We start from the raw sequence: 13015 nt of genomic DNA on the forward strand, positions 1-13015 counted from the left end.
CACTGTGCTACTTACCAGCTGTGGCCGCCTCACTGTGCTACTTACCAGCTGTGGCAGCCTCGCTGTGCTACTTATCAGCTGTGGCCGCCTCACTGTGCTACTTACCAGCTGTGGCCGCCTCACTGTGCTACTCACCAGCTGTGGCCGCCTCACTGTGCTACTTACCAGCTGTGGCCGCCTCACTGTGCTACTTACCAGCTGTGGCCGCCTCACTGTGCTACTTACCAGCTGTGGCCGCCTCACTGTGCTACTTACCAGCTGTGGCCGCCTCACTGTGCTACTTACCAGCTGTGGCCGCCTCACTGTGCTACTTACCAGCTGTGGCCGCCTCACTGTGCTACTTACCAGCTGTGGCAGCCCCGCTGCACCACTTACCAAGTTCATACTCTCCCTACCACGTACACCAGAGTGCTGACAGGATCATCCCACGTACACCAGAGTGCTGATAGATTCATACCACATACACTAGGGTGCTGACAGATTCCTACTACGTACACCAGGGTGCTGACAGGCTCATCCCACGTGCACCAGAGTGCTGACAGGATCATACCACGTAAACCAGAGTGCTGATAGATTCATACCACATACACTAGGGTGCTGACAGATTCCTACTACGTACATCAGGGTGCTGACAGGTTCATAACACGTACACCAGAGTGATGACATGTTCATAACACGTACACCAGAGTGCTGACAGATTCATACCACGTACACCAGGGTGCTGACAGGTTCCTACTACGTACACCAGAGTGATGACAGGTTCATAACACGTACACCAGAGTGCTGACAGATTCATACCACGTACACCAGGGTGCTGACAGGTTCCTACTACGTACACCAGAGTGATGACAGGTTCATAACACGTACACCAGAGTGCTGACAGATTCATACCACGTACACCAGGGTGCTGACAGGTTCCTACTACGTACACCAGGGTGCTGACAGGCTCATAACACGTACACCAGAGTGCTGACAGGATCATACCACGTACACCAGGGTGCTGACAGGTTCCTACTACGTACACCAGGGTGCTGACAGGTTCCTACTACGTACACCAGGGTGCTGACAGGCTCATACCACGTACACCAGAGTGATGACAGGTTCATACCACGTACACCAGGGTGCTGACAGGTTCATACCACGTACACCAGGGTGCTGACAGATTCATACCACGTACACCAGGGTGCTGACAGGTTCATACCACGTACACCAGGGTGCTGACAGGCTCATACCACGTACACCAGTGTGCTGACAGGCTCATACCACGTACACCAGGGTGCTGACAGGCTCATGCCACGTACACCAGGGTGCTGACAGGTTCATACCACGTACATCAGAGTGCAGACACGTTCATACCACGCATACCAGGGTGCTGACAGGTTCATATCACATACACCAGGGTGCTGACAGGCTCATACCACGTACACCAGTGTGCTGACAGGCTCATACCACGTACACCAGGGTGCTGACAGGCTCATACCACGTACACCACGGTGCTGACAGGGTCATACCACGTACACCATTGTGCTGGAAGAGTCATACCACGTACACCATGGTGCTGTTAGGTCCATACCTCGTACACCATGGTGCTGGGAGTCATACCACGTACACCAGGGTGCTGACAGGCTCATACCACGTACATCAGTGTGCGGACAGGCTCATACTACGTACACCAGGGTGCTGACAGGCTCATACCACGTACACCAGGGTGCTGACAGGGTCATACTACGTACACCATGGTGCTGGGAGAGTCATACCACGTACACCATGGTGCTGGGAGAGTCATACTACGCACACCAGGGTGCTGACACGTTTATAGCACATACACCAGAGTGCTCATGGGTCCATACTCTCCCTACTTCGTACACCATGGTGTTGACAGGCTCATACCACGTACACCATGGTGCTGACAGATTCTTACTACGTACACCAGGATGCTGACAGGCTCATACCACGTACACCAGGGTGCTAATAGGCCCATACCACGTACACCAAGGAGCTGACACGTTCATACCACGTACACCAGGGTGCTGACAGGTTCGTAGGACCCTCCCTAGAGGAACGTTTCTAGAGGTTTCTAGATGCTCTTTGATTGTCTGACGTCTCCCTGCATCCCAGGAACGTTCCTGGAGGTTCCCCAGTCGTCTGACGTCTCCCTGCATCCCAGGAACGTTCCTGGAGGTTCCCCAGTCGTCTGACGTCTCCCTGCATCCCAGGAACGTTCCTGGAGGTTCCCCAGTCGTCTGACGTCAGTCTTGCACCTGTACAAAGTTCCTGGAGGTTCCCCAGTCGTCTGACGTCAGTCTTGCACCTGTACAAAGTTCCTGGAGGTTCCCCAGTCGTCTGACGTCTCTCTTGCACCTGTACAAAGTTCCTGGAGGTTCCCCAGTCGTCTGACGTCAGTCTTGCACCTGTACAAAGTTCCTGGAGGTTCCCCAGTCGTCTGACGTCTCCCTGCATCCCAGGAACGTTCCTGGAGGTTCCCCAGTCGTCTGACGTCTCTCTTGCACCTGTACAAAGTTCCTGGAGGTTCCCCAGTCGTCTGACGTCTCTCTTGCACCTGTACAAAGTTCCTGGAGGTTCCCCAGTCGTCTGACGTCTCTCTTGCACCTGTACAAAGTTCCTGGAGGTTCCCCAGTCGTCTGACGTCAGTCTTGCACCTGTACAAAGTTCCTGGAGGTTCCCCAGTCGTCTGACGTCTCTCTTGCACCTGTACAAAGTTCCTGGAGGTTCCCCAGTCGTCTGACGTCAGTCTTGCACCTGTACAAAGTTCCTGGAGGTTCCCCAGTCGTCTGACGTCTCTCTTGCACCTGTACAAAGTTCCTGGAGGTTCCCCAGTCGTCTGACGTCTCTCTTGCACCTGTACAAAGTTCCTGGAGGTTCCCCAGTCGTCTGACGTCAGTCTTGCACCTGTACAAAGTTCCTGGAGGTTCCCCAGTCGTCTGACGTCTCTCTTGCACCTGTACAAAGTTCCTGGAGGTTCCCCAGTCGTCTGACGTCTCTCTTGCACCTGTACAAAGTTCCTGGAGGTTCCCCAGTCGTCTGACGTCTCTCTTGCACCTGTACAAAGTTCCTGGAGGTTCCCCAGTCGTCTGACGTCAGTCTTGCACCTGTACAAAGTTCCTGGAGGTTCCCCAGTCGTCTGACGTCTCTCTTGCACCTGTACAAAGTTCCTGGAGGTTCCCCAGTCGTCTGACGTCAGTCTTGCACCTGTACAAAGTTCCTGGAGGTTCCCCAGTCGTCTGACGTCAGTCTTGCACCTGTACAAAGTTCCTGGAGGTTCCCCAGTCGTCTGACGTCTCTCTTGCACCTGTACAAAGTTCCTGGAGGTTCCCCAGTCGTCTGACGTCTCTCTTGCACCTGTACAAAGTTCCTGGAGGTTCCCCAGTCGTCTGACGTCTCTCTTGCACCTGTACAAAGTTCCTGGAGGTTCCCCAGTCGTCTGACGTCAGTCTTGCACCTGTACAAAGTTCCTGGAGGTTCCCCAGTCGTCTGACGTCTCTCTTGCACCTGTACAAAGTTCCTGGAGGTTCCCCAGTCGTCTGACGTCTCTCTTGCACCTGTACAAAGTTCCTGGAGGTTCCCCAGTCGTCTGACGTCTCTATTGCACCTGTACAAAGTTCCTGGAGGTTTCCCAGTCGTCTGACGTCAGTCTTGCATCTGTACAAAGTTCCTGGAGGTTCCCCAGTCGTCTGACGTCTCTATTGCACCTGTACAAAGTTCCTGGAGGTTCCCCAGTCGTCTGACGTCAGTCTTGCATCTGTACAAAGTTCCTGGAGGTTCCCCAGTCGTCTGACGTCTCTCTTGCACCTGTACAAAGTTCCTGGAGGTTCCCCAGTCGTCTGGCGTCTCTCTTGCACCTGTACAAAGTTCCTGGAGGTTCCCCAGTCGTCTGACGTCAGTCTTGCACCTGTACAAAGTTCCTGGAGGTTCCCCAGTCGTCTGACGTCTCTCTTGCACCTGTACAAAGTTCCTGGAGGTTCCCCAGTCGTCTGACGTCAGTCTTGCACCTGTACAAAGTTCCTGGAGGTTCCCCAGTCGTCTGACGTCAGTCTTGCACCTGTACAAAGTTCCTGGAGGTTCCCCAGTCGTCTGACGTCAGTCTTGCACCTGTACAAAGTTCCTGGAGGTTCCCCAGTCGTCTGACGTCAGTCTTGCACCTGTACAAAGTTCCTGGAGGTTCCCCAGTCGTCTGACGTCTCTCTTGCACCTGTACAAAGTTCCTGGAGGTTCCCCAGTCGTCTGACGTCTCTCTTGCACCTGTACAAAGTTCCTGGAGGTTCCCCAGTCGTCTGACGTCTCTCTTGCACCTGTACAAAGTTCCTGGAGGTTCCCCAGTCGTCTGACGTCAGTCTTGCACCTGTACAAAGTTCCTGGAGGTTCCCCAGTCGTCTGACGTCTCTCTTGCACCTGTACAAAGTTCCTGGAGGTTCCCCAGTCGTCTGACGTCTCTCTTGCACCTGTACAAAGTTCCTGGAGGTTCCCCAGTCGTCTGACGTCTCTATTGCACCTGTACAAAGTTCCTGGAGGTTTCCCAGTCGTCTGACGTCAGTCTTGCACCTGTACAAAGTTCCTGGAGGTTCCCCAGTCGTCTGACGTCTCTATTGCACCTGTACAAAGTTCCTGGAGGTTCCCCAGTCGTCTGACGTCAGTCTTGCATCTGTACAAAGTTCCTGGAGGTTCCCCAGTCGTCTGACGTCTCTCTTGCACCTGTACAAAGTTTCTGGAGGTTCCCCAGTCGTCTGACGTCTCTCTTGCACCTGTATAAAGTTCCTGGAGGTTCCCCAGTCGTCTGACGTCAGTCTTGCACCTGTACAAAGTTCCTGGAGGTTCCCCAGTCGTCTGACGTCTCTCTTGCACCTGTACAAAGTTCCTGGAGGTTCCCCAGTCGTCTGACGTCAGTCTTGCACCTGTACAAAGTTCCTGGAGGTTCCCCAGTCGTCTGACGTCTCTCTTGCACCTGTACAAAGTTCCTGGAGGTTCCCCAGTCGTCTGACGTCTCTCTTGCACCTGTACAAAGTTCCTGGAGGTTCCCCAGTCGTCTGACGTCAGTCTTGCACCTGTACAAAGTTCCTGGAGGTTCCCCAGTCGTCTGACGTCTCTCTTGCACCTGTACAAAGTTCCTGGAGGTTCCCCAGTCGTCTGACGTCTCTCTTGCACCTGTACAAAGTTCCTGGAGGTTCCCCAGTCGTCTGACGTCTCTCTTGCACCTGTACAAAGTTCCTGGAGGTTCCCCAGTCGTCTGACGTCTCTCTTGCACCTGTACAAAGTTCCTGGAGGTTCCCCAGTCGTCTGACGTCAGTCTTGCACCTGTACAAAGTTCCTGGAGGTTCCCCAGTCGTCTGACGTCTCTCTTGCACCTGTACAAAGTTCCTGGAGGTTCCCCAGTCGTCTGACGTCAGTCTTGCACCTGTACAAAGTTCCTGGAGGTTCCCCAGTCGTCTGACGTAGCACCAGTGTGATGAACCAAGGACCGGCAGAATGTACTGTAAATGGGTCAAGAGCATCATCCTACGTGACCTTCAGTGTACATGGTGACGTCAGGATCTTGTTACATCTGTACTTTACTACCACTTATTACAAGAGAGAGACTTACAAGATGCACACATGACCAGACATCATATTTTACAAACCATTATGGCAGAAAATCATCTCAACAAAGGATTCTACAAATTTCACGCTCGACCAGACTTCTAAAGTTTACCCGAGCGAAGAGATAAATTCTTACCCGGAAACCATCAGGTCGTACTGGTACGTCAGTAGGTAGTGCTGTTGGTCGTACTGGTACGTCTGATGGTCGTACTGGTACGTCTGAAGGTAATGCTGGTGGTTCATGATGTTGGTCTGTCGTTGAAGGTAATGCTGGTCTGTGTGTGGTCGTACTGGTACGTCTGATGGTCATAGCTGTGTGTATGGTACTCTGATGGTCTGTGTGATGTGGTCGTACTGGTATGTCTGATGGTGCTGGATGGTCGTACTATGGTCTGATGGTCTGTGTGATGGTCGTCTGGTATGTCTATAGTCATGCTGGTCGTCTGATGGTCATGCGGTGGTCCTGTGTGATGGTCATGCTGGTGGTCGTACTGGTACGTCTGATGGTCGTGTGGTGGTCGTGCTGGTTCGTCTGATGGTCATGCTGTTGGTCGTACTGGTACGTCTGAAGGTAATGCTGGTGGTCGTGCTGGTGGTCGTATGGTAGTCTGATGGTCATGCATGGTCTGTGTATGGTACGTCATGATGGTCGTGCTGATGGTCATGATGTCTGTCGTGGCTGGTGGTCGTATATGTCATGATGGTCTGTCGTGTGTCGTGCTGGTATGTGCTATAGTCTGCTGGTCTGTCTGATGGTCATGCTGTGGTCTGTAGTTGATGGTCATGCTGGTGGTCGTCGTGATGTCATGCTGGTCTGCTGGTGGTCATATGGTCTGTCTGATGGTCGTGATGGGTCTGTCGGGATGTCATGATGGTCTGTGTGATGGTCATGATGGTCTGTGTGATGGTCTATGTGGTCTGTGTCTGATGGTCATGATGGTATGCTGTCGATGTCTGGGTGTCTGTAGTTGATGGTCATGCTGGTCGTCTGATGGTCTGATGGTCGTGTCTGTGGTCGTATGATGTCTGATGTCTGTGCTGATGGTCGTATTGTCTGTCTGATGGTCATGCTGGTCTTGTAGGTCATGATGGTCTGTGCTGATGGTCAGTACTGGTCTGTTGATGGTCTGATGGCTGTGGTCGTATGGTCTTGATGGTGCTTGGATGGTCATGCTGGTACGTTGATGGTCATGATGGTCGTGTGATGGTCGATGATGGTCTGCTGGTGTGTCATGCTGGCTGTTGATGGTCATGCTGGTGGTATGGTCTAGGTCTTGTGTTTGGTTATCTGTGTGTGAGATGTCTTGGTGTTGTTGTGGTCTTGAGGCATGTGCTCGGCGTGATGCATGGTCTTGTGTCTGATGTCTGTGTCTGTGCTGTGGCATGCGGCGTGGACTGTTGTCGTGTGGTCGGCGTTGATGGATGTGCTTTGGCTTGTCTGTGTGGTCTTGGTTGTTAGGTCTGTGGCGTGTATCGTGTCGAGGTCTGGTGGTGTATAGGTCGTTAGTCTGATGGTCTGGTCTTGTCGTGAGTCATGCTGGTGTGTCGTGTGTCGTGTGCGGCGGAGTGATGTCGTGGTCGTCTGTTGTCATATTTGCTGTGTCGTTGGAGATGGTCGTTGTGGTCGTCTGAGTTGATGGCTGTTGTGTGCTGGTTTTTGTGCTGGTTCTCTCGTTGAGTCGGTGTGTCTTGGTCTGTTGATGTCGTGCTGTGTGGTGATGGTCTGTCTATGTCTGAGTCGGTGATGGTCATTGTCTGTGGTGTCACGGTTTTGATGGTTGCGGTCTGTGTGATGTCATGCTGGTCTTTGCGTCTGATGGTCTGTGTGTGGTCATCTGTCTTTATGGTCGCTGGTTGTTGAGGTCTGATGGTCGTTGATGGTCTATGGTTGTTATGGTCGCGCTGTGTGTGGTCTGTGTCTGTCGTGTAATGTCTGTTGTGGTCATATGTGTATGGTCATGCTGGGCTGTTGATGTCGTGCTGGTCGTGTATGTCTGATGGTGTGGAGTGATGTGGTCGTGTTGTCATGTGTCGTGTGATGGTCATGCGGTCTGTTATGGTCTGAGGTCTGTGTGGTCATGATGGTCTGTCGATGTCTGATGTCTGTGGTGGTCTGATGGTCTGTGATGGCTGTGGTGTTGATGGTCATGATGTCTTGTGATGTATGAGGTCGTGTGTGGTCTATGGTTGTTATGGTCTGTGGTCGTTGATGGTCATGATGGTCTGTGTATGGTCATGCTGGGCTGTGTGACGGTCATGCTGGTCTGTGTGATGGTCATGCTGGGCTGTGTGATGGTCATGCTGGTCTGTGTGATGGTCATGCTGGTCTGTGTGATGGTCATGATGGTCTGTGTGATGGTCATGATGGTCTGTGTGATGGTCATGCTGGGCTGTGTGATGGTCATGATGGTCTGTGTCGATGGTCATGCTGGTCTCTGTGATGGTCATGCTGGTCTGTGTGATGGTCATGATGGTCTGTCTGATGGTCATGATGGTCTGTCTGATGGTCATGCTGGGTTGTGTGATGGTCATGCAGGTCTGTGTGATGGTCGTGCTGGTCTGTGTGATGGTCATGATGGTCTGTCTGATGGTCATGCTGGGCTGTGTGATGGTCATGATGGTCTGTCTGATGGTCATGCAGGTCTGTGTGATGGTCATGCTGGTCTGTGTGATGGTCATGATGGTCTGTATGATGGTCATGATGGTCTGTCTGATGGTCATGCTGGGCTGTGTGATGGTCATGCTGGTCTGTGTGATGGTCATGATGGTCTGTGTGATGGTCATGCTGGGCTGTGTGATGGTCATGCAGGTCTGTGTGATGGTCATGATGGTCTGTCTGATGGTCATGATGGTCTGTCTGATGGTCATGCTGGGCTGTGTGATGGTCATGATGGTCTGTCTGATGGTCATGCTGGGCTGTGTGATGGTCATGATGATCTGTGTGACGGTCATGCTGGTCTGTGTGATGGTCATGCTGGTCTGTGTGATGATCATGCTGGCCTGTGTGATGGTCATGCAGGTCTGTGTGATGGTCATGATGGTCTGTGTGATGGTCATGATGGTCTGTGTGATGGTCATGCTGGGCTGTGTGATGGTCATGCTGGTCTGTGTGATGATCATGCTGGGCTGTGTGATGGTCATGCAGGTCTGTGTGATGGTCATGATGGTCTGTGTGATGGTCATGATGGTCTGTGTGATGGCCATGCTGGTCTGTGTGATGGTCATGATGGTCTGTGTGATGGTCATGCTGGGCTGTGTGATGGTCATGCTAGGTCTGTCTGATGGTCATGCTGGGCTGTGTGATGGTCATGCTAGTCTGTCTGATGGTCATGCAGGTCTGTGTGATGGTCATGCTGGGCTGTGTGATGGTCATGATGGTCTGTGTGATGGTCATGCTGGTCTGTGTGATGGTCATGCTAGTCTGTCTGATGGTCATGCAGGTCTGTGTGATGGTCATGATGGTCTGTGTGATGGTCATGCTGGTCTGTGTGATGGTCATGATGGTCTGTTTGATGGTCATGCTGGGCTGTGTGATGGTCATGCTAGTCTGTCTGATGGTCATGCTGGGCTGTGTGATGGTCATGATGGTCTGTGTGATGGTCATGCTGGTCTGTGTGATGGTCATGCTAGTCTGTCTGATGGTCATGCAGGTCTGTGTGATGGTCATGATGGTCTGTGTGATGGTCATGCAGATCTGTGTGATGGTCATGCTGGTCTGTTTGATGGTCATGCTGGGCTGTGTGATGGTCATGATGGTCTGTGTGATGGTCATGCTGGTCTGTGTGATGGTCGTGTCGGCCTGTGTGACGGTCGTGCTGGTCTGTGTGATGGTCATGCAGGTCTGTGTGATGGTCAGGCAGGTCTATGTGATGGTCATGCTGGCCTCTGTGATGGTCATACTGGTCTATGTCATGATCGTGCTGGTCTGTGCGATGGTCGAGTATGTGTGTGTGTGTGTGTGTGTGTGTGTGTGTGTGTGTGTGTGTGTGTGTGTGTGTGTGTGGAGCTGTAATACGTGTGCTGGTATGGAGGGAGAGTTCTAAGTGAGATTCAGTACGTATGTGTAGTACATGTGCTGGTAGTGAAGGAGAGTTCTAAGTGAGATTCAGTATGTATGTGTTGTACATGTGCTGGTAGTGAAGGAGAGTTCTAAGTAAGGTTCAGTATGTATGTGTAGTACATGTGCTGGTAGGGAAGGAGAGTTCTAAGTAAACTTCAATATGTATATGTGGTACATCTTCTGGCAGGGAAGGAGATTTCTAAGTAAACTTCAATATGTATATGTGGTACATGTGCTGGTAGGGAAGGAGAGTTCTAAGTAAGATTCAATATGTATATGTGGTACATGTGCTGGTAGGGAAGGAGAGTTCTAAGTAAGATTCAATATGTATGTGTAGTACATGTGCTGGTAGGGAAGGAGATTTCTAAGTAAACTTCAATATGTATATGTGGTACATCTTCTGGCAGGGAAGGAGATTTCTAAGTAAACTTCAATATGTATATGTGGTACATGTGCTGGTAGGGAAGGAGAGTTCTAAGTAAGATTCAATATGTATGTGTAGTACATGTGCTGGCAGGGAAGGAGATTTCTAAGTAAACTTCAATATGTATATGTGGTACATCTTCTGGCAGGGAAGGAGATTTCTAAGTAAACTTCAATATGTATATGTGGTACATGTGCTGGTAGGGAAGGAGATTTCTAAGTAAACTTCAATATGTATATGTGGTACATGTGCTGGTAAGGATAGAGATTTCTAAGTAAACTTCAATATGTTTATGTGGTACATGTTCTGGTAGGGAGGGAGATTTCTAAGTAAACTTCAATGTATGTGTGTTGGACGGCTTCTTAAGACGCTGGTATGGCTTCACTGTACTAAGCTGTCCCCCTTACGCACTCTCTCCTTATTTCCCCATCTCTATCTTCCCCTTACTTCCCCAGCCTCACCCAACCGTTACTTCCCCAACCCTATCCTTCCACCACTTCTCTAGCACATTTCTAGCTGTGGTTGTAGACATACACACCTCCAGCTGTGGTCGTGGTCATACACACCTCCAGCTGAAGTCTTGGACATACATATCTCCAGATGTGGTCGTGCAAATATACAACTCTGGCTTTGGGCGTGGACATACACACCTCCAGGTGTGGTCGTGGACATACATATCTCCTGCGATGGTCGTGGAAATACATACCTCCAGCGATGGTCGTGGAAATACATACCACCAGCTTTGGTCGTGAACATACACAATTCCAGCTGTGGTCGTGGACACACCTTCACATGTGGTCGTGGACATACACGCCCTCAGCTGTGGTTGTGGACATGCACACCTGCAGCTGTGGTCGTGGACATACATACCTGCAGCTGTGGTCGTGGACATATATATCTCCAGCTGTACTCGTGGACATATACACATCCAGCTGTGGTCGTGGACATACACACCTCCAGCTGTGGTCGTGGACATATACACATCCAGCTGTGGTCGTGGACATACACACCTCCAGCTGTGGTCGTGGACATACACACCTCCAGCGATGGTCGTGGACATATATACCTCCAGCGGTGGTCGTGGACATACACACCTACAGCTGTGGTCGTGGACATACACACCTCCAGCGATGGTCGTGGACATACACACCTCCAGCTGTGGTTGTGAACATAAACACCTCCAGCGATGGTCGTGGACATACACACCTCCAGCTGTGGTCGTGGACATACACACCTCCAGCTGTGGTCGTGGACATACACACCTCCAGGTGTGGTCGTGGACATACATATCTCCTGCGATGGTCGTGGAAATACATACCTCCAGCGATGGTCGTGGAAATACATACCACCAGCTTTGGTCGTGAACATACACACTTCCAGCTGTGGTCGTGGACACACCTTCACATGTGGTCGTGGACATACACGCCTTCAGCTGTGGTTGTGGACATGCACACCTGCAGCTGTGGTCGTGGACATACATACCTGCAGCTGTGGTCGTGGACATATATATCTCCAGCTGTACTCGTGGACATATACACATCCAGCTGTGGTCGTGGACATACACACCTCCAGCTGTGGTCGTGGACATATACACATCCAGCTGTTGTCGTGCACATACACACCTCCAGCTGTGGTCGTGGACATACACACCTCCAGCGATGGTCGTGGACATATATACCTCCAGCAGTGGTCGTGGACATACACACCTACAGCTGTGGTCGTGGACATATACGCCTCCAGCGATGGTCGTGGACATACACACCTCCAGCTGTGGTTGTGGACATACACACCTCCAGCGATGGTCGTGGACATACACACCTACAGCTGTGGTCGTGGACATATACGCCTCCAGCGATGGTCGTGGACATACACACCTACAGCTGTGGTCGTGGACATATACGCCTCCAGCGATGGTCGTGGACATACACACCTCCAGCTGCGGTCGTGAACAGACACAATTCCAGCTGTGGCCGTGGACAAAATCACCTCCAACTGTGGACGTGGACAGACACAACTCCAGCTGTAGTCGTGGACATACACACCTCCAGCGGCAGTCGTGGACATACACACCTCCAGCTGCGGTCGCGGACATACACACCTCCAGCTGTGGTCGTGGACATACACACCTTCAGCTGTGGTCGTGGATATATACACCTCCAGCTGTGGTCGTGGATATATACACCTCCAGCTGTGGTCGTGGACATACACACCTTCAGCTGTGGTCGTGGATATATACACCTCCAGCTGTGGTCGTGGACACACACAATTCCAGCTGTGGTCGCAGACACACACACACCTTCAGCTGTGGTCGTGGACACACACAATTCCAGCTGTGGTCGCAGACACACACACACACCTTCAGCTGTGGTCATGGACATGCACAACTCCGGCTGTGGTCGGGGACATATACACCTCCAGCGGTGGTCGTATACATACATAACTCCAGCCGTGGTCGTGGACATACGCACCTCCAGCGATGGTCGTGGACATACACATCTCAAACTGTGGTCGTGGACATACATACCTCCAGCTGTGTTCGTGGACAGACACATCTCCAGCTGTGGTCGTGGACATACACACCTCCAGCTGTGGTCGTGGACAAAAACAACTCCCGCTGTGGTCGTGGACAGACACAACTCCAGCTGTGGTCGTGGACATACACACCTCCAGCTGTGGTAGTGGACATATACACTTCCAGTTGTGGTCGTGGACATATACACCTCTAACTGTGATCGTGGACATATACAACTCCAGCTGTGGTCGTGGACAGACACATCTCCAGCTGTGGTCGTGGACATATACACCTCCAGCTGTGGTCGTGGACATACACACCTCCAACTGTGATCGTGGACATATACAACTCCAGCTGTGGTCGTGGACAGACACATCTCCAGCTGTGGTCGTGGACATACACACCTCCAGCTGTGGTCGTGGAGAAA

Source organism: Panulirus ornatus, chromosome 14 (assembly GCF_036320965.1).
Source record: "Panulirus ornatus isolate Po-2019 chromosome 14, ASM3632096v1, whole genome shotgun sequence".
Classification (NCBI taxonomy): Eukaryota; Metazoa; Arthropoda; class Malacostraca; order Decapoda; family Palinuridae; genus Panulirus; species Panulirus ornatus.